Source organism: Anolis carolinensis, chromosome 3, assembly GCF_035594765.1.
Source record: "Anolis carolinensis isolate JA03-04 chromosome 3, rAnoCar3.1.pri, whole genome shotgun sequence".
NCBI classification, from domain to species: domain Eukaryota; kingdom Metazoa; phylum Chordata; class Lepidosauria; order Squamata; family Dactyloidae; genus Anolis; species Anolis carolinensis.
The window spans coordinates 45,801,597-45,824,967 of record NC_085843.1 but is presented as its reverse complement, the minus strand read 5'-3'; the positions used below and the strand labels follow the sequence as shown (position 1 = coordinate 45,824,967).

General features: G+C 37.4%; 1 long non-coding RNA gene across 1 annotated transcript in view; it reads left to right on the top strand.

Moving 5' to 3' along the window:
- The first annotated feature begins 3,446 nt into the window (after positions 1 to 3,446).
- Positions 3,447 to 23,371, top strand: part of LOC134297393 (uncharacterized) — a 120,248-nt gene continuing 100,323 nt past the window's right edge. Inside the window, exons 1-2 of the long non-coding RNA XR_010004117.1 lie at positions 3,447 to 7,009; positions 8,882 to 8,975. This is a non-coding gene — a long non-coding RNA (uncharacterized LOC134297393). The remainder of the gene's footprint in view (positions 7,010 to 8,881; positions 8,976 to 23,371) is intronic.

Here is a 23,371-nt window from a genome sequence, read left to right as displayed (position 1 = left end):
GTTTCATTTTTGCAATCACAAGGTCAGCCAGTGGCACCATTGATCAAAAGGTTCAAAGGCAATTTATAGTTTCCAAAGGACGTTGCCAATCCTGTCAAGGCATTGCTTGGCGTGTGCTGCATTTCTAATCCAAAGTCTACACAAGTAGAAGAGGGACTTTTACAGTGATAAGAACCCAATTGAACAGGAAATAAGACTTTCCAACCAGGAACAGGTTTCTTCAAATATTGAAAAATAGTGTATTATAAAAGTTATGAAAATTCGCCAAAAATCATAGGAAACATTCTGCAATTTGTTGAGCAAAGAGTGTGGAATGTGTTCTCCCACTGTACCAAATTTGATGAGAATAGCTCAAGAAATGAGGGCGGGAGACCCCCAGAAAAGTCCCCCCCCAGTTTCCTGTTTTTTGGCGATTGAGCATGTGCGTCCGCCATTTTAGAAACATTTTAGAAACATTACGAATTTTCGTAAATATCCAAAAATTTTGGGTGAAACATTTAGAAATAATTTCTACATCGAAGAGCCGGCACCCCCTACTTTAGAAACGAGAATTGAAACAATTTTTCCATCAACCCTAATAATTAACTCAATGCATAGTAGATTTCTTTAAAAAACTAAAAGGTTATTCATGAAATGTATACCCACCTTTCTACAACAAAGAATACACGGTAGTTTACAAGACATGTAAGTCAAAATGTGATAACATAACCTCCCATCCCCCAAATATCTTCACTTTAATGGGTCTACTTACAGAAATTATAATATCAAGAATTACAGAATTGGCAGGGATTCTGAATCTTTCCCAATTCAGAGTTATACAGATGAGAGACATCTTCCTGGAAAGTAATTCAAACAAATCCTTACAAACAATAGCCTAAATCCATTTGCAAGTTCCAATTTGATTGAAACTGACCAATAATAGTGATGATGCTGATGCCCATGGTGCCTAACTTTGCTCTCAAAGTATTATAAGCACATTGGATGGCTCTTTTAAAGTTTAGACTAAAACCCAAAACAGGCTCATCAACTGACTAAAGATGGAACTACTAGTCTCCACAGGCTACAAATATATTTACAAAAGTGTCACATTCAATAATAGATTTAATTGGTTGTGACTAGCAATCAGATTTAAGATGGTATGTCAGACTCCTATTTCAAAGTTTTATTTTAATTAGGAGGTTAGGCTACAAAGGCTAAAATACAATATAGAGGTATAATGCTGGAACCAAAACAAAATTTCTAAGAAAAAATAGCAATTCTCAAATGGATATTATTAAATATTATTTGGAAAAGTGGGTAATGTATATCATTTTATAAGTGTGTGTACATTGCCTTCTGGGTCTTGCTGTTTTCTTAGCATGAATAATTTGTACTTAGGAAAAGTAATTTTAATTAATTACAGTGTTAAAATTGACTAATGATAATACCAATTTTCCACACCAATCATATCAGTTTGATTGGAAGTAGAATGGCTGCAGCCCTATGCACAACTAACCATGCAAGTCATCTCACTATACAGTAGGTCCTCTGCATTTGCTGGAATTAAGGGTACAGGATCCCCATGAATGAAATAAAACTGTAATTTTTTTAAAAAAATTCACCCAAGAGAACATCTGTTTAATTATCTCTAAGTTCTCCAGCACAACTCATCAATTGCCCATAGAATTGCATTGGAGGACTTCCAAATGCCTAGAAAAATGTTATCCCTAGCAATTTCTAGATCCTCCAGGGCATTTCTGTGTGGAATTTTTCCATAAAGTTACACTGGGGGGTCTAGAGTTTCCTAGAGAGAATATATTAACCAAATTCACAGAAGTTAAACCCACAAATGTGTTAATGTGGGATTTGTGTATTAGTAGTGTTTAAATGAAATTTGTGTCTAGCATGTATTGCATCATCCAGGAAATACTATAGTGTGTAAAGAGTTAATTTGGTAAGAAGCTGTATTGACCTTGGATGTGTGGCTGGAACACAGAGAGGAGTATCCAGACTATAAGTGTGTTTGTATATAGCTGATTGCATCAGATGAGTTCTGTTCTGCCTGCTGAGAAGATCTGTGCTGTTTGTCTAGAGTGGAAGTCCTATGTCTATCGTCTGCAAGTCTGTTTGTCTTGTCCAGTAAATCTTTGTAAATACTTTTTACATCATCTCTTATCATCTCTTCTGTTTCTGTGCTCAACTGACGTCATACATCTGCTGCTATGCTGTGCGCATTACTCTGTCAATTGGTTATGGGCCCAGATCCCAGACCAGTTTGACCAGACTGACCAGTTCCCAGATGCCAGTACCAAAACTGGACCGGAGTTCTGGAGTTTGGAGTGGAGAGAAAGTTGGAGCTGTGAGTGTGACCAGAGACGAGACCTGCTGTTTTGGTGAGCCTGTTTGAATGTGAATCTGGTGTGTCTTCAGAGGAAGATTGATTCCATGGAGAAGCAGAGTCGCAGCGGGGCGTGCTGAGGCCTGACTGATTGATGGCCAGAGGTGAGATGTTTGGAGCCATAAATCTCGAAGCTTGAGGGGGAGACTGCCAGACTCTGCTGAAAGTGTGGAACCATCAGCGGTAGGGCTGTTAACTCGAGTGCAAGGGTCTCCGGAAGGTGAGAGGATGGCTGCCTCAAATCCATTTATGATGATGGACAAATTAAATGATTATAATTACAAGGAATGGTCGGTTTATATGCAGCATTTGCTGGTGAGAGAAGGGCTGCAGAAGACCATCTTCGGCACAGAAGCAGACAGAGAGAAAAATGAAAGAGGGCTGGCAACTTTGATCCTGAGTGTGATGCCAGATCAATTGGTACATGTGCAAAATCTCCAGACTGCCCAAGAAGTGTGGCTTGCTCTCAAGCGTGTTCTCCAGAGAGAGAGTACACTGGGCAAGATGATCTGGGTGAAGAGATTGTACAGAACAAGACTGTCTGAAGGTGGAGATGTAAGACAGCATGTGAAGAAGATGAAGGAATTGTTCCTTGAATGCCAAGTCAGAGGTGTTCAAATAGACAAAGAGCAGCAGGCATACATCTTGATGTCTAGCCTTACTAATGACTGGGACCATTTGCTCTATTCACTACAAGCCGTGCCATCTCAAGATATGAGTTTGGATTTGGTGTGTGCGAGAGTACTTGAGGAACAGGACCGGCATTCTTTTGAGCAGGAGTCGGCTCGAGGCAGCGGGAGCGAAGGGGAGTCCCATGTGGAGGTGAAAGAAACGGAGCCTGTGTTTGCAGATGTGAGTGTGTCAACTGCAAGAAGGTGTTTAAATTTTTATAATTGTGCATGTTTTTTTGTCTATTGTTATGTTTTATATTGCTATTGTTTTTATTCGGGCTTGGCCCCATGTAAGCCGCCCTGAGTCCTCTTTGGGGAGATAGAGGCGGGGTATAAAAATAAAGTTATTATTATTATTATTATTATTATTATTATTATTATTATTATTATTATTATTATTTTGTTTGCAACAAGCCAGGGCATCTAGCCAGAGACTGCTGAAGCAAGGGACAACAGGCCAGAGGACGTGGATGTCATTCCGGAGGCTTCAACAGGAGCAGAGGTGCGTCTAACAACTTCTCTGGACTTACGGTAATGATGGCTGCAAATGAAGACACGGATCAACAGACCAACAAGTGGGTGCTGGACTCAGGTGCAACTCATCATATCACAAACAATCTTTCTTGTCTGAGAAATGTGCAGTCAACAGAAGGAGCGACTGTTACTTTGGCTGATGGGTCATTTAAATTGTTTTCTCAATTTGGCACTTGTTATACTCCCTGTTTGAGAGTGTATTGGGAAAAAGTTTTGTATGTACCTGAAATGAAATCTATTCTGCTAAGTGTTGCCACCTTAACAGACCACCAGTATAAAGTGCATTTTAAAGGTATATATTGTTATGTTTATGACAGAGAAGGAAAGCTAGTAGGAAAAGGAGTAAAACGGAACAAGATGTATGAAATGTTTGACAAAGTAAATAGCATTGATCACGAAAACGTAGAAATCATTTGTGTTGGAGGTCAGATACAACATGACCATTGTGTACATTTGTTCCATAGAGTCATGGGTCATGCAAACATGGATATTCTGAAGAAGACACTTGATTTAAGCCCAGAGTATAAAATGGAGTCTTGCCATTATGAACTAGATTGTGCCATATGCAAACAGGTGAAAAAGGTACCTGTGAAGTTTTACAAAAGGTCAAAGATTAAGGTAACCAGTTTGTTTGAAAAGGCACATGTTCAGATTGAAGGGCCATTTGTGGAAAGTACTGGTGGGTCGAAATATATGATGTTGTTTGTAGAGAGATTGAGCAGATTTGGTTACATATATTTCTTCAAAGAATTATCTGAAGCAACTAAAAAATTATCTAATTGGCTGAGTTTAATTGAAAATGTGTATGATAAGAAATTGGATACTCTCATAATTGACAAAGGGGCAGAAGTTTGTATTGATGAGTTCAAGAAGCTATTGAGGTCAAAGAACATTGTTTAGAAATTGGACAGTTTAAGGCTGAAGAAGGGATTGCAGAGAAAAGAGTGCAAGTCCTAAATGAAATGAAAACATGTATGTTTAAAGATAGCCATATTTCTAACAGCTATTGGCCTGAGGTGCTTCATACTTGCAATTACATAACGAATAGGTTGTGGGATGAGTGTGTACAAGATATTCCATTTCGTAAAGTGTACAATTATGTTCCAAATTACAAATTCCTAAGAATTTTTGGTCAGAGAGCAAATGTATTAATTCCGGCAAAAGAAAGGACCCAAAAGAAGCAAAGGCACAAGGAAATGACTTTCATTGGATATTACAAAAGGTCTTATAAGTTTTTAGAACCACCACAAACAGTCAAAATATCCAGAATAGCTTATTTTGAGAGACCTAATGATTGGAAACAGATTCATTCGAATTCGGAACAGCTGCATGGTTTCCAGAAAGCGAGAGACATTGTTACAAGCGAGGAACAGCATTTAGTTAAATCTGAGTCTGAAACACCTAAGAAAGTTACATCAGGTAGTGAACATGGGTTGAGTACACAAAAGAAGGCTAGCATTGGAACACCGAAAGGCAAAATAACAACTAAGCAAATAAAACAAGAGACCACAGAAAATGTGTGCATGAGTGTAGGAAAGAAAGAAAGAAAAAGATGTGCCCTAGTGCCGTATTTGTCTGATCCAACAAAGTTCCACATGTCACCTGTTGGAAAAGACTATGTTGGCAGTGGTGGATATGAAATAGTTGATTGTTATTGATAAAGTGTTATAAAACATTCAGTGTGAAAAACCATGAGATGTAATGAATGTACAATAAGTTGATTCTTGTGTGCTTAGGTGATGTATATATTTAAGAAGACAAAATTACATTTAAAGAGGGGGAATTGTTAATGTGGGATTTGTGTATTAGTAGTGTTTAAATGAAATTTGTGTCTAGCATGTATTGCATCATCCAGGAAATGCTATAGTGTGTAAAGAGTTAATTTGGTAAGAAGTGCATTTATCCTGTGTGGCTGGAACACAGAGAGGAGTGTCCAGACTACAAGTGTGTTTGTATATAGCTGATTGCATCAGATGAGTTCTGTTCTGCCTGCTGAGAAGATCTGTACTGTTTGTCTAGAGTGGAAGTCCTATGTCTATCGTCTGCAAGTATGTTTGTCTTGTCCAGTAAATTTTTGTAAATACTTTTTACATCGTCTCTGATCGTCTCTTCTGTTTCTGCGCTCAACTGATGTCATACATCTGCTGCTACGCTGTGCGCATTACTCTGTCAAAATGTGGAAGAGTGGACTGCATTGTGCAAGTTCAAAAGTGCATACCCACTCCTCGAATTATAGAATAGAATTCCATAAAGTCCTTTTTCCTGAACATAATTTTTCTGGCCATACAAATGCTTGATGCATAGATGGGAAAATAAGCATCCAGAAATTCACGATGCAAATTAAATTCTATGGTTTATTATGCAAGAATCTCTATGAGGATGCCTATGAAGGCCAAGCTTTAACACAGCAGTTGAATCTTGCCAACTGGAAGATTGGGAGTTTGAAGCCAGGGTCAGGATGAGCTCCTGATCTTTAGCCCAGCTTCTGCCTACCTAACAGTTCAAAAACAAATGTGAACAGAAAAATAAGAACCACATTAAAGCGGGGAGGTATTTAGTCTTGCTGTTTCAATCTGAAAAAGGAGGATGTTTATGAGCAAAGAAAGCTCTTCAGCAGGGAGATGGTGCGCCAGCACTATCCATGGCCAAAACTGAGCACAGCCTCTAAAAGATGCCGAAAAGATGGGAAAGCTTATATATACCTCTATATGTTGTCTGTCTTGCCATTGTTATCGGCATTGAATGTTTGCCGTATATGTGTTCTGTGATCCGCCCTGAGTCTCCTTTGGGGTGAAAAGGACTGTAAATAAATACTATATATAAATAAATAGGACTATTTATGTGCATACACATCATTGTGTACACAGTCTATTGTTACACCTGTTATTTTCTGGATTGGGGCTATTATGATAATGTATTCACTGGCCATGATCCAGTGGTAAGCATGAGTATCCAAGTAAGACTTTGTTTCCCATTATCTCTTGCTGCAACCTTCCCAGACATTTTCCAGTCCTCTAAAGGAGGGCTTTTGAAGTTTTCACAGGGATACTTTCAAGTATAAGAAGTGCAGCAGGAATATTTTCTTAGAGTCTAACAAATGTGCCTGTGGGACATGCTGAAAACCAGCATTGCATAATCTAGTGACCACAATCTATTCACGTTTACATCCATTCTCTCCTGCTTCATGGCCAATAGCAGGTAACTATAGTCCAAACTATTCAATAGAACCCAATATTGGAAAGCTTGACGAAGATAGGTAATTCTTTTCTTTTGTTTCAAATCAGTTTTACAACAAGAAGTAATACACTGGCATGTGTATCATTGTGACCTCGAAGCAGAACAAACTCAATCTACCCTTTTCTTTCTATACTGTCTGCAAACTACTGCTCTCCTGTGTTACTGTGATTCTGGAAAGCACTGCAGGAAGGTAATGCTTTTTGACTTCTATGCAGCCCAGAGGAATTTAGTAGGCCACCAAGACAGGTGCTATTCTTGTGAGTTCTTTCACAAATGTCACATCAGGGCAGTGATTTGACAGCTGATATTATCATGCTTTCAAATTGCCCTCTTTTCTCTTTAATTTATTAATTTTAATTAAAGTGCAATATTGCTGTTACTCATTCTGATTAGTGTTGATGCTACTATATTTTTTTAATAAAGAAATGTCAAAAGCAGCATTTACTATCCGGCACAATGTCATGTAATAAAGAGCAGATGTATCAAGTTTATTGCCGGAGGGCAAGTCTTTAAAATAGTCCTCCCTAAGTTGATGACCTCCAGATAATATATTACGCTACTACATTAGAGGATGGCTACCGGAGAATGTGCCGTTATTCTTTTTGGACCTTCTTCCAATTGAGGAGAATAATACTCCCTCATTCTGGTAATTACTTTTAAACAAGCATCAGTAGCTCTCATGAGATAAACCAGCAGGTATTTATCTCTTAAACCTGATCAATAAGTGCTTCCTCAAGAAATGAAGCATGGTTTGTGTCTCCCAAACAATTTTTTAACATGCCAGTATGATTCAGGCAGTATGGAATATGGAACATAGCCATTTTTAATTTGAATTGATCGTCTTTAGAAATATGGTAGTTTCATATGAACATCTCAATGGAGGTGCATTTATCCTGTTCCTTTTAACTGAGATAATTTTACAAATGCACATTAAAAAGTCACTGTGGATGTATGTCTAGCTCTAAGGTGATTGTACTGAAAATATAGTGATAAGCATCTTGGAAGAAACTCAGTAAAAACCTGAGCTGGGCACTAAACTATACCTCTTAAAGAAACACAAAATATAACTCAAATTATCTTTGAAGTACAATGTAATTTATTTCCATATATCACAAATTATCTGCAGCACTATCCTGTTATTAGTGTCACTGTGTTTTTGTAGCACACACTAACATAGTCCTCAAAGATACACTGTAACATATCTCACTGACGTATCTTATTACCTAGAGTTGTCCAAAGTATTCCCTTTGACAAAAGCAAACAAATACAGTTCTTACTGTACAAAAAAAGGCCAAGAGATTCTTCAAACTTCAGAACTTCTTTCAAGTAGAGTTGATTGTACAACAATGCATTAATTTTTATGCATAAAACAAAAGACAAACAAAAAAAGCATTTTTGAAATTATTTTTAATATTTTGGGAAGGACAGAGCTCATTCTTAGCTTTAGTTTTTCTGATTTTCTCCCTACACATAATGGCTATACATTTGTATTCCTTTGGTGTCATCTCAGTCAGTAGCAACCAGTGGCAGGGTTTGTACAATAATGCATGTGGTTTTCTGCATAGCTCCATGGAAGTTCTAGTACTATAGTCCCAGATAGCACTTTCAGAAGTCTGTTGGAAGATTCTTGAAGCTTCTATGTTGAGTCCCACTCCTGAAAAAAACAAAAAAACCTATCAAGCAGCAGCAAATGGCCTGGCTTTTCCTATTGACCTTTGAAGGGTATAAAAGTCACTCTGATTCTATTCAATAGCAGACCAGTCAGATGTTCTGAACCTGAATGAAGAATACTTCAGTCCTAAAAATGTAGATGTATGGAATTATCACCATTCATCCTTCCAGCAAAACTAGTTCTGTTTGAAGGAGACACTGACATTTCCTTTATGAAAGGGTGAAACTTGGGGGAAGGTGAGGGTAACTTCTATCATCATATTCATTAATTGTGATGTGATGAGGATCTGAATATATAGCAATAGTAACTGCATCCAGGTGGCATAAAAATGCAAATTCCTGTAACTTTTAGTTTTGACCTTTGAATAAGAACCTTTTCCCTTACTTGCAGCTCAAGCATGATGAGATGTTTCTTTTCCACATGGAAGGAAAATGCTGACTGATTAGCATAAGAGGAAAATATATCACCTGCGAATTTATGACAGGTAAGTCTGTTCCTCCTGGGTTGTTCCAATAAATCATACTCTGGTCATACATTCAGCATTTCACTGATGACATACTTGGATATTTATCCTCCCCCCCCTCTCTCTTCATGTTGTTTGCAGATATTTTCTTTGTTGTTGTTTGCAATGCTATATAGCACTAATATTTCACAACTGATGGATAGACATCCTTCCTTTAATGAACAAGTATTTATTTATTTATTTACAACATTTATACCCCGCCCATCTCACCTGAGCGAACTCAGGGCAGCTTACAAAAATTGGCAAAATTTAATGCCAAAAGTATACAATCAATACAAGTATGAGAGTGTGCTTTACTCCTGTGTACTACCTTATTTACTATAGCATTTTACTGTTCAGGTTAGGATTGTACAGCAGTTTCTTAGATTTCTTCTTCCTTTGGTTGAAATAAACTGGAACCCTTACTAGGCAGAGTAAACAAAAACTGCCTCTAAATAGGGAAAACAGTACACTATCTGAAATGGAGCAAATTCACCAGCATCTTTGTCAGAAAAAAAGTTGTTGAATGAATTGATGTATATATTTATCTAATTTTGAAAATATAACATTTTTAATATTATTATCAATGCTTCTATTTTTAAATTTTTATATGTTTCCACATTACTTTCATATGATTCCCATAGGCACAATACTCTGAGAAATGTTCTGTTATTTGCTCTTGCCTAGCACCTTCAAAACTCAGCCTCATTGCTGTTTTTCAGTACTTTACAGATTTTCTATTTGCAGCAAACAGGCTGGAGTAAATAGTGGCTTTCATGGAGAAATTATGAAAAATGAGAAAAAATGTAAGAATTTCCCCCTTCAAGTCACAGTCCTGATTGTTTGCTTGTTCTCATAGAAGACAATGGCTATTTGTAACAACATGCATGCAAACTGCAGAAAAGTCTTTGAAAGTCTTCAAAAAAACATTTTCTCGGGTTTAAATTTATCCTGGATAGAATTCACATGTGGTATTTTTGTGCTGTGTTGTGAAAAGTACCATGCCTGGGTCTTTATTCTACACCATCTTCCCTCCTGTAGAATGTAATTTTTTCTCAAAAACATTTTATTTTCAGGAAAGCAGTTTTCTGTGCAAAAACCCTATATGCATTTTATTCATACAAGATGTCCTAAACTGTGAAGATTCTCCTCTAGTCTAGGTTTTTCTTTCTCATGGTTATCTAACTTTTGAGAAACACACTTTAAACATTTTTAAAACATTTGCCAAAAATGGAGATATTCTCCAAGATTCTCTATTATGTCAGGAAAAATATTGCTCTCTACTGGCATACCTACAGCGTGGATGAGAAGTATCTCCCTTTCACCTTCTGCCTACACTGAGCATGCGTGCTTCGCTGTTTCCCCAGGTTTTCCTCCTTCTGATATCGAACAAAACATACCACCCCCCTCTTTTATTCGCCCACTGTGCGGGACCTATAAGGCAAGTCAGCCTCTCCTCCTTTCTTATGAATTAATAAAATAAAGATTATTCAAGGCCATTTACCTTTAAATTTCTCTTTATTTTCTCAACCATTATGCATGATACTCTATTATAACTCCTTTCTTCATATCCCCATCTGCACAGGGATGCCTCCTATAATATATGAAATAATGCATGAGCCCTATGTTCTGTTCCTTTTTCCTTTTTATAATGTATGTTTTTATATAATAATAATACTCTGAAATCAAGACACAGATGAACTTTTGATAACCTCAACCCAGGAATCTCCTCAGTCTGGAGCTGTTTTCCCAATATCTCTCCAGGAAACCAAAAACCTTCCTGCTTCACAGCGGGGAGCCCAAAACTCTCCTTGGGATAGCACCAACATTAGAAGGACAATAGACTGAGCCAGGACCCTGATGATTCCACCTGGACTGGCTATTGCCCCCACTTTGGGAAGACATTTGGCAAGACCCTTTGTTCCTAGTTCCTGGATTTGATACTGTCATAATCCTCTCATTCAAATTTCCAAAACTTCATTGTTTGGGCTAAAAACATCAACATAATCTGCAAGGTGGATGCAGTTCCCCACCACCTGCCCTCCCTCTCCTTCAGATTGGGAGCCTCAGGGAGGCCTGGCTCCAGCTGGGGAGGGAACTTTATGACATCCACAGCTCCAGGATGAATCAGCACAACCGCTGACGGGGCCCACCCCCTAGCCAATCGGAGGCCAGAGGAGGTCCCAGCCAGCACCATCAGCTGTAGCCAATGGGGAAGCAGGGTGGGAAGGGTTGAATAGATGTCCATGTTAGCCTGTGGCAACTTTACTGTATAAAGATGTGCAGTTTTTCTTGATCTGACACACTTGCACATTTGGAGCTTGTTTCCCCATGCTTGTGTCCCTACTGCAGTTTGAATAAAACTTCTGTCACCTGCCTTCAATCTCCTGGTGGACCTCAATTCTTCATTGTGGCTTGGATTGGAAATCTAGTGTTCGCTCGTCAGGCAGATACCCTCGCAGCTTTTGGGCTGCCTAGCTGAAATCACTAAATTGAATTGGTGATTTCATTGAATTAGGCATTAAATTTGTTGCCATTTGTTGTAAGCTGCCCTGAGTCCCTTCGGGTGAGAAGGGTGGGATATAACTGTTGGAAATAAATAAATAAATAAATTCCGGTCACACTTTTTCAATCTATTTTAATATTATAGTACCTATTTTGGCAGTACCCACATACAATTATGCAGCAGAACCTGGACTGTGTATGCAACAGAATCTGCAGGTGAAGTTCCATCTCCTTTGTTCCCCACCACAGCTAAGGATACACCTAACCATGTTGCAATTGCACGTAAGTGCTCAGGGACAAAGAAAAAGCCCTGCTTCTTCATCAGTTGCTCAATACCATTTGAAATTAGCTAAAATGAACAGAAGGCATGGAAAGGGAAGTGCATTTGCAAGCCACTTTGTTGTATATTGGTGTTGTTAGAGGATATAATGAATATCTTCTTTTTTTTTTAAAGTATGCTAGTTATAGGAGGGATTTCCCCAGCATGTGCTATGAATAGGATGCCAACTATTGCTTAAAACTGCATCTAACACTTCATACTACGGCCTACATTGGATCAATTCCTATAGACATTCTGCAAGGCAAATGTGCCCCTGGGAAATTAAAATGTTTCTTTGTAAGTTACTGGGGATTTGTAAAATAAGAACATGAGTAATCAACAATACATATCTCCCCACCTCCCTGTGTTATACTCAACTGATTGCTATTACAGGTAATTAAGAAAAGAAAGCAAAACAATAATGTGAACTTTTGAACTAATTCTGCCAAACTTGTTAAGAACATTCTGTTATATGAAATTATTTAAGATAGTGTTCTGCTCCTTTGTTGTTTCTGGGGAGAATCACTCACAATGACATATATAAATATTATGGCAAGTAGGGATTTGGAACTACTTATATATACAGCAAGATTCTACCATCATTCCTGCAGATAGTGGTGGTGTTTATGTGATAGTTCTTAATGTCTCTCATGAGTAAAAATGTTGATTGAGTCTGGAGAGAATTTTATTGATTTATGCAACTATTCATAGGACCTGGTTTGTGTGAGAGCTAACATGACAGAACCTTCTTTTCTAATCTATAAAGGCTGCTTTGTGCATCTTCATTTCATCTTCACAAGGCACTGTAAAGCTCAATAAAGTTCATGTTTGGTAAATTTCCATTTGATATCTTGAAAATTGCTTCTGGGCCATTACTGGTATTTAAAATAGTGACTCATAGTAGCCATTTAGAAAAGGAAGTCAAAACAAAGCAAAAGTAAATCACACTATTCCTTATCCTATGACATTCTTTTATTGCACTGAAACATGTACCTTCAATTAAGATCATATACAGTAGAGTCTCACTTATCCAACATAAACAGGCTGGCAGAACATTGGATAAGCAAAAATGTTGGATAATAAGGAAGGGTTAAGGAAAAGCCTATTAAATGTCAAATTATGTCATGATTTTACAAATTACACACCAAAACATATTTTACAACAAATCAACAGAAAAAGCAGTTCAACACACGGTAACATTATGTAGTAATTACTGTATTTACAGATTTAGCACCAAAACATCGCAATGTCTTGAAAACATTGACTACAAAAATATTGACTACTAAAAAGCAGACTGCATTGGATAATGCAGAACGTTGCATAAGTGAAGGTTGGATAAGCGAGACTACTGTAATATCGAAAACTTTAGTGCAAAGATTGTTGCATAACATGTAGTCTGCATATTCAGAAACCTCTTCCATTTCAGGGATGGAATTTGAGTGAGATCTTTATATTTATTCCAGTCACTTGCAGGGCTAGGGGTTAAGAGGAATGCCAGAGAAGTAGAACTAAATGTTATCTTACCTATGTGGACATCTTCTCACAAACTATGCAAAGCAGAAGTCAGATCTATGCCATCGTCCTCCTAATAAACAATGGTATTTTTACATTTCATTTGATGAGGGATCAATTATCTCTGAGTTTTATAGCTAACTACTCACCCACCACAAAGGTTGCACAAAGCACAGGAGCTCCTATGATAACAAACATTCTTCAGGAATAGAGTCTAGCATGTCTGTGTTTTCCAAGCAACACAGAATAACTGTGCAAGAATTTACATCATCTGTCTTCTTCACCCAGACATACCAACTGTTTTTTCCTAAATTTTGAGAGTTTGCCTGAGAGGTATACCAGTTTTAAAAGATATTTATCTGTCATAAAAAGCTGAAACTATACGAATATCTTCAGGCATTTTCAGATTTAGGCTGGTTTTACTTTGGAGACATTCAAGTTAAATTTAGACATTTCCTAAAATTGTGCAAAACAGCTCAATTAATTTCTAGATTCAAGATTTGTCTGATTCCAGAATAAAACCTTTGATTTACTGTAGTCATGTGGGTCATGTATAAATGCCAGTTTCATCGTAACTTTATTCAATCAGTCGAAAAGTGATTCTCAAATTTCACTTATGATATACATTTGAAATGATTTTCAGAACTGTGAGTACTATTGAACAGTGCAACCTACAGAATAATATCCATTTCAGAATGAGAAGAAAGAAAATGTTTGGCTGTGTGTTTTATATTATTTAAAATAATTTACATTGCTACGGAGAACAAACAACTTTATCTGATTGGGAACTTGCTGATGTAGTTTGAAAATGTGATAATTATAGGACTCTAGAAATAATATTAAATGACTTCTTGTAGACATAGTAGGTTTCCATTTTGGCAATAATAAAATCAGTTTTATAGGAAGCTGAGATAAAAATTTATATCTTCCCAGCTAATGGAATGCATAGCACTTATATAGCAATTGATCTCAAACAGCTTTGCAATTTCAGTAAGCATTCCAGTTTTCATTTATATCTTAAATTAGCTCCCATGGTTTCACAAAGACCCCATAACCACACCTAGAGTAAAGCTACTTTAGTTCCATATATGTCAAGGGTCCCACCTCATATCTATACTATTGTCAAACACCAAGCAAAGTGATGTAACATTGTATGTTTGTTTAATGAACATTCGTGATAAGTACCTTGCTCACTGCACTGAATCAAGTGAGTCTAGTTACTTACCAACTTCATCCATGAAAGCCAGTTTGCTAAATGGAAGAAAAAGCTGTGGAAAGTTATTTATGAACAAGTTCAGCCAAAATGTCTTTTGCTTCCCAACAAGCACAGACATTTGACAAAAGGGCAGATTAACTAATGTAGTGTCAAGCTCATTAGTGCTGAAATAATTTCAAAGATGGATCCCATCCCACTCAACTTTGTACTAGGAACATCTATTATTCAATAAATTATTAAATTAATAGACAGGCAATAACAATGAGTTTATGTCCTCATTTAATAAATTAATGAGAAGGAACTCAAGCCATGGTTCTCTCCTGTCTATAGATTTAATAATTTATACAATAGTAATTTATTGATTCTACACTATTTCTGCAAGAGATAAAATTCTCTTTCAATGGTTATCCATTATTGTCGGAAGCTATTATGTTATGACCAGTTTTTCCATTGGAATCTTATAAATTAAAAAAAGACCATCATTTAGAGCATCTGTTTTATTTCTGAGATCAGACACATTTTTAAAAAGGGTTGAGGAACCTTATTTTGACCCATGCCCTGCAGAAATTAATACCTGAAAAAAGCAAAGGACATTATCGACTTTTTAACAACTTCAGCAGAAGTTGGTTTCTCTTTGACTTATTTGTGATTTTCTAATTCAGTGATTAATAAACTTTACAGAAAAAAACATTTCTGATGTGCTTCATGCTGAGCACAGCACTATATGCATACACACACACACACACATACACAACTATTTTGGATATACTTCCTTTGCAATTTTTCTTATTCAAACTATGTTCTCTAAAGGAATAAATGCACTTACAGAAACAAATAAACAAATGCACCTATGGCAGTACTCTCAATTTTTTTTTTACTTTTCGTATCAAACAATATCTGTATAAATTTTCATATCTTGACAATGGATGGTTCAGTGAGGTATATATATCTTTGCTTCATTTATTTGTCTATTAAAGGACCTGTATTTCCTCCATGATTAGGGACAGACCAAGGAATAACAGGGTTTTGTCTTCATTTTTCAAATCAGAACCTGGTAGGTGTGTGCAAATAAGTGTGTAAATGAATGTGCTTTACAAGTCCTAGGTTGGAGTGCAAATGAATTTATAACTCTTTTTATTGAGATCCTGAGCATATATACCATGTTCTCACCAGATAAAATGAAAGACCATAGGACAATTTTACACTAACTCAGGCCATTGTTCTATCTAGTCCAGTACTATAAAATGATTAGAAACATTCTAAGGTTTAGACAGAAATCTTTCTTGTTCTTACTCATACATATCAGGGCTTAAACCTCAGATTATTTTAAAGCAAATAATATGTTATATCACTCAGCTGCAACTCTTCCCCAAAGGAGAAGTATCCAGGCCCTGTGCTATAATTCTCATTCTGTGATGGTATAACTAAGTATGGTGCTGTGCTGATTCTGAGACTTAACCCCACAATAGTGCCCTTAAACAGCATTACTGAGTACTCAACATATTTCTCATGGTGCTTAAATGTATTTCATGAGGTGCTAGTGTGCTATAATGAAAAATCTGGTTTGATTGGAAGACAGAGAAGAAAAGGAAATATTTATTTTTATCTATTCATTTACAGTATTTATATTCCGCCCTTCTCATCCTGACGGGGACTCAGGGCAGATTACAATGCACATATACATGGCAAACATTCAATGCCATTATTAGACATACAATATATAAATAGACAACATAGGCAATTTAACATTTTTCCATCTTCCAGCTTCATGAGGGTATGCTTAATTCCAGCCACAGAGGGAGCTGCTGCTTTATTGTCCACATGTGACACCAAGTCCTTTGCTGATAGTACTTCCTCGTTCCTTTCTGCACACTGCTGGGAGTTTTTATGGTGATGTAAATTAAGTGAAATTAGCTTACCCGCATAAGCGGTACCTAGAATTTTCTACTCAACAGATGCCACTGTTTTTTGAACTGCTTAGGTCAGCAGTGAGCTAGGCTATTAATGGTCAATAGCTCAATCCGACCCGGGCTTTGATCCCATGACCTCTTGGTCAGTAGTGATTTATTGCAGCTGGCTACTAACCAGCTGTGTCACAGCCCAGCCATTGTGCCAGAGCCCCGTCACTTATGCATTTGAAGTGCATACATAGTGCTAAGCAGTTGGGAGACAAAGATCAGCAAATGTGCTTTCAAAAAGAGTACACTGAATAATCTATGAGAGTAATGAAATTGTGTTGTGTGTATAGTTTGGAGAAACTGAGTTTTAAAATCTATTTAAACCGAAAGGAATAGATTTCCCTCAAAAGGCATTCTAAATTTCAATCAGTTTCATATATGCAAATGCATTCTGCTTATTAGTAATTCCTACTTTCAACTACATATTCCAGTTGTGTCCGCACATATTTATATTTCTCACAAAGTATTGGTGACCTAAAGATCACACTCAGATACAATAATTTTCAGATTTTCATCACACATTCTATGAGAGCTGGTAGGAGGGAGTTGCCATGATTTAGCTGTGTTGTTGAAGTCAGAAAAGGTCCCACATGAACATGCACTATGAAGGATTCCTTCTGTGTGAGCAGGAATCCCAGAAAAACAGGAATAGTTGTAAATTCCTCCCAACATGCAATATATAGTGAGCATGCATAGGTTAAGGTAAGGAATGACACCACAATACTGTATCTTCATGTATTGTTGTTCATGAAGTGTGCTATGATTACCAGCAGTTTATCTCTCTCTAGCTTTCTCTCATTTTTTATGTCAAAGACAGAACGCCTCCAAATAGAATACAACACAGTTTATTGAGGTTACAGAACTAAAAATTGCCCGTAGGAAACAAAAGGCTAGGCAAACACTTGTCTTCAGTATGAAAAGTAACAAAAATAGCTTCGTTTGAGTTTAAACAGTTCAAAAGAATAAACCGGATTAAACAGAAGTTTAATCCGGGTTAAATCAAAGGTGCTTACTTCAGCCTGGCAATTAAACAAACAAAAACTGGTTAACAAAGGTCAAAATGAACACAAAACCCAGCAGCAGATTCCCCTTTGCTACTCAAGAGCTACAGAAGTAACTCGGGCTGTTGCTCCTCCGTGCAACGGGCAAAAACCAGGTCCAGGCACATCAATCAGGGTAACGACGGTCAGCGGGGTCCCAATCCAGTCCAAGGTCGAAAGCCAAACGCAGACATCTAAGGTTCCACAAGTTCCACCGATAGCCACAGAAGGGTTAGTCCAGAGTCGTAGTCAGTCAGTCAGTCCAGCGTCAATCCAGAGTTGGCAAATAATGTCCGTCAAAAAGACGACGGAGGTCCAAGCTATCAAGATTAAACACAAGTTGCACAGAAAAAGCCCACACAGTTCCTCCCGCCGTCTATGCCCAGTGTCCTTGGTAACTTACGTATCCAGCAAACAAATCACACCCGTCTTCAGGAAGTTCCTCAACAAGAGCCCAAGCATTCGTCCAGATTACCTTGCCCAACGCAATTAGCCATTGATTCTAGACCCCATTTTATGCCAGTTCATAACTCCTCATCGCTGTCAGCTGCTATCCTAATTCCAGGTGCCTCCTCATCATCATCCTCATCAGAACTAAAACACCTTTGACTACGCCCCACAGCATCCCCAGCTGTGGATCCGGTTCCATCCCTCCAGCCCGTCCACGGGTCCGATCCTGCAACCCGCCAGTCGCCTCCCATGCTATCATTGCCAGTGACACCCAAATCCTCCCTCACACGAGTCCATTCCATGTCATCCTCCTCTGAGCTAACCATCTCTTCCTCCATTCCCTCTGTAAAACCCTCAAAGGAGTCTTCGTCTGTTGGTTCTGCAAATAAGTCCCGGAGCCGTTTCCTTAAACGCTCCTCAAAAGAGTCTGACTCTCGAGGAGTCTTACGACCTCGTCTCCTAGTATCGGAGCCAGAAGGCTCAACCATAACATTTTATTCCATAACAGCATGCAAAAACATTTGAAAACATGGTGAAATTGAGGGACACTACATTATTTACTATATATAATCTTATAGTGACATTGAACACATAGTCAATCTAAACGTAATAGAAAAAGATTTCTAGGGGTAGGAATAATATGGTTCTTTGTTTTAACTATCAGCATAACTAGTGATGAAGAATTCAGTTGCAGTCTGTAACAAAGAATCCCACTAAAGCAGGGGGTGATCTTTATTTCAAGATCCCAGCCATTGCCAACAATAAACACATAAGCATGTGCGTGCTCGCATGTGAGGCAATGAGGCACTGAGGGGAGAGTGATGGATGAATCCACGTAGACTACAGTATGTGAATTGCAGTTCACAACTAGAAGACACCCTCATTGCTTCATGTCTTCTCTCTTTATATGTATATTACAGGATTTTAATTATAAATTGTCAGTATATGTCTCCTCAACATACACACAACCCAAACCTGGGGCCAATACGTAGGTTCCAATTTTCCTCAGAAAGGCCACTCTAATATATATACGAGCCGACACTCAGGTTTCAAACTTTCTACCGGTAACTTGACACACAACTACAAATTATATATATTGAAACAAAGAAATGTTTATTCATGACTTCTCTTGCATATAAAGCATATCTTGTTACAAAGTTCTTTCTTTCAGTTCCACTTACATATAATAGATATTATCTTTTACTCTTTAACATCAATAAATCAACTGAAACTTTGTCTCAAAATATTCCTTTTCCCTTCAGCTTTACCTAACTGAGAACCTGGACTTAAATTAGTCCTTTTATACTTCAATACAACATTGGAAGCTACACACTTAAACACATAACATCTTCCCTCTAGCTCATCTGACTAGAGACTGAGCTAACTTTTAAAATGTTCCCTCCTTTTTCTTCCAGCTAGCTCCGCCCCTTTCTTGCTAGCCTCTCAGAATGGATACATTTTTAGAGCAGTAGTTACGTTACCATGGTGATGCAACAACCAATCAGAAGTAGCTAACTCCTGCCTACCTTTGCCATATAACCAACATTAAATAACAGACAAAAATCCCCATTATATTAAGGTTTTCCATTACACTGCCCAACAACATATGAACAGCTCATATTTCCCACCACTGGTACACACACAGATACAGACAGAGAAGTTTCCATGTCAGTTGCATTGTGAATCTGCTCTCTGTGTTAGTTCAGGTTTTAAGGCACCCATCGATTCCAGTTTATATGCTCACGAATTTATTTTGAGGATAAGATTCAGCACCTCAGACAGTTCTTTTAATGTCTAGAATAAAGCTTAGAATAGACAGTGGTGTCGTAAATTTGCTCGAAGTTTTATTTCAGAGAAGGGGGGAGGAAGAATATGAAGAATATTAATAATTATTGCTATCAGGCCAAAAAAATAATAATGACAGTTGGGAAATCTTGTTGAAAAAGCCACTAGAACAAAGCACATTCTATGCAATTTTCTCAGTATCTGAACATCTCAAAGTATTGCAGAGAAATGGTTTTGTGAAGAAATACATTTTAATGCAACATATAGGGAATTAATGGGATCACCGCAAGTCAACAAGCAAATTGAAGGCACATGCACATGTGAACACACTGTAACTGAATATTTGCTTTCTCTCACAGCATGGATACAACTATCTCAATTAATTAATCTTCAAGAATGAGATAGTTCAGGTTTACATTCCTAACACGCATACATTCCCAACACACACTTTTTACTAACATATATTTCTACATGTTGCCATGGGATGTTTAAGTAACAGGTTGTTGTTCTGAGTAGCATATATGTTAAATTGAAACCATGTTTCTTATTCTTGAGGTTGACAAAATTCCTGATCAGGAAAGGTCTGCTTCATCCCCAGTTGTGCACCTGGATTATAGAATGTGTAGCTTTAACAGTGCAGAACACAGTTCTACCTTGATGTTGGTGCAACATACAACAGAGTCCTTCCTGGCACAAAATGCAATAATTCTAAGAAAAGATCTAAGAGAAGATAAGTTTAGCTTCTGTTCCATGCCTTCTATTTCACAATGCCATTCCATGTTAACATAATCCCAATTTCTGACCTAAATTCCATTTTAGGAACATTTTAGTGCTCCCCCCCCCCCCAGTTTGCACAGCACCAGCAAGATCAGGAAAAGAGAAAACATTAAAGGAGTATTTAATGGTTTGACCTTTTACAGTTGGTTCAGAATCTTTTTCTTCCCATTGTTTTCCCTTCTTATAGTAAGGCTTTTGCATGGCAACATAGAATAAAGTTGGATATATATTTCTCATACACTAACTACATGATATCACTTTTGTCACTGTTGGTGCTTATGTGCTAAATGGTATTCATAAATTCTGCCTTATTGATTAAAGCTATCAAATATATGTTGGAGACAGGAGAAAAAGATATCATAGGTACACAGCACTGAGAAGGAAATAACAGGAGAAAAATTTGAAGCCAAGAAGATTTTTTAAAAGAAAGAACACTTGGAAATATTGCCTTCAAGCAATGGATGCTCTGTGACTGGATATGCAAGCCTGCAATAATAAATAATTTCCACACATTAGTAATTAAGGGTGTCCTTTTAACAATTCTGTTCAGTTATTTCATCACAAGCACTTGAAGAGTACAGCGACACTTTCTCCAATGGATACAAAAATTGTAAGTCAACTTTATACACCAGAAATCAGAAGTCTTTAGTGTTGCAGTGGCAGCAGCCAATCTGTTCGGATGCAAGTGGTAAGGAAGAACAATGCCAGGCCAACAGGGTTCCGAGTTCATAATTTACTGTTTTCAGCAGGAAAAGGGTGAGAAGCGTCAGCTCTGCGGCTGATACAAGGTAACTTCCACACCTTATACTTTGTACATACCTTGTGTTTATACAGACATTGTTATATAAGTTGTTGATCACAATTAATTATTAATACAGTACATTGCATACACTTAGATCGTCAATAGGAAAATTCCTCATCAGCTGGGGTACGTGTCTTGGTCTTGTTCCAGCAACCCTTATGATCCTATGTTGTTCAGCAATTTCTGGACTCCTTGCTGACATGTCTGGGATTGAGAACCATTACTTCTATTGTGATCACCTTAAGACACCTGCAGGTCTCAGCATTTTAAGCATTTTCCTCATCTGGATTACTTTCCATAGGGTTCATAGTCATTTGTTGCATATTTATTACTTTCTATCTATGTCATCAGCTAGTTTCTTGGTATGAATATGTTCAAATGCCTACCTTTACCTGATTCTTAGCTATGTTTATGACTTTATTGTGGTCAATGGAAATGAGCTGACATGCAGGTCATAGATAGGTAAAATCAGGTTATAGGATTTTCCTTGATCCATCTTATAGGAAAAAGGGTTTTTCGGGGGTCTCTGCCTTATTAGCCCTACAGATGTATTGGCCTACAAGTCCCAATCACACGGTATACTGACCCAAAGGATAGACCCAAATTCAAAATTCAGGAAATAATCCAATCTAGCTCACATCAACCCCAGGAGCCATGCAATACAACTAAGGTTCAAAACAAAAACTCAGATAAGAAATCTAAATTTCATGCTTACATTGGCAGTAGCTGATTATCAATAATCAATATCCAGAGTGCCTGATATGCACTGGTTTGGGATGTGCATAATTGTGCTCAATGCATAGTGGTCCCTTTATCAGGTCCACAATATAGCAGTGGAACAACAGTCTTCTGCTGGACATGAATGTCACCAAACTTTCCAATTCTAATTTTTACATATGAAAGTCGATTTATGAAGATGTTGCTCTCATACAAAATTGTGTATTCATATATATATATACTAGCTGTGCCCAGCCACGCGTTGCAAAGTGGTGGTGGTATTGGTGAAAAATTGTTGTGGAATTTTTATTTGACGTTATTTGTATTTTTTAATTAATTTTATTGTAACTTATCTTTTTTATTTATTATATTTTATTATTGTCTTGTATTATTTTTAGTTATTTTCTGTTATTATAGTATTTTATTGTATTAATTTTTAGTGTTTTTTATTATTTTTATTGTATTATTTGTATTTATTTTATTTTTATTCTTTCATTATTATTTGTGTTTTTATTATTTTATTTTATTATTTGTATGTATTATATTTTATTATTTTATTATATTATTTTTATTTATGTTTTTTAAATTGTATTATTTTGTTTTGTTTTTTATTTGTTTTTTGTATTTATTTTATTATTTTTGTTTCTCTTTGTATTGAGTTGCTCTGAGTTCTGTGGTCTGCCTGGTCATGTTCCAAATGTATTCTCTCCTGATGTTTCGCCTGTATGTATGGCAGGCATCCTCAGAGGTTGTGAAATGTGTTGCAATGAAAGGAAGTGGGGTTTATATATCTGTGGAATGACCAGGGTGGAAGAAAGAACTGTTGTCTGCTTTAGGCAAGTGTGAATGTTGGAATTGGCACTGAATAGCCTTGTAGCTTCAAAGCCTGGATGGTTCCTGCCTGCCTGGAATGAACAAAATGTGGCTCCTAGTATTAAAAAAATCTGTGAAATCAGGACAGTAAACTAAAGAACAGCACTGAGCAATCAGGGAATTCCAGACATGATGTACTGAGGGCCAGCTAACATCTCCCAACAAAGGATTCCTCTCTGAAGCAGGAAGCAGGCAGGCCTTGAAGGTGCAAGGGTATTCAATGGCAATCAAGGTCACCTCGGACAGATAAGAGTTGTCCCATGCTGGATATCATTGGTGAGATAGAAATAAACATCCCACTTGTCTGTTTTCAAACAGATCTCATAATCTCTGAGGATGCCTGGCATAGACATGGATGGCAGTTTGGCAGCAAATAGGGTCGTGAGGGAATGGGATGTTTAATCGGCTTTTCCTGAATCCCTTC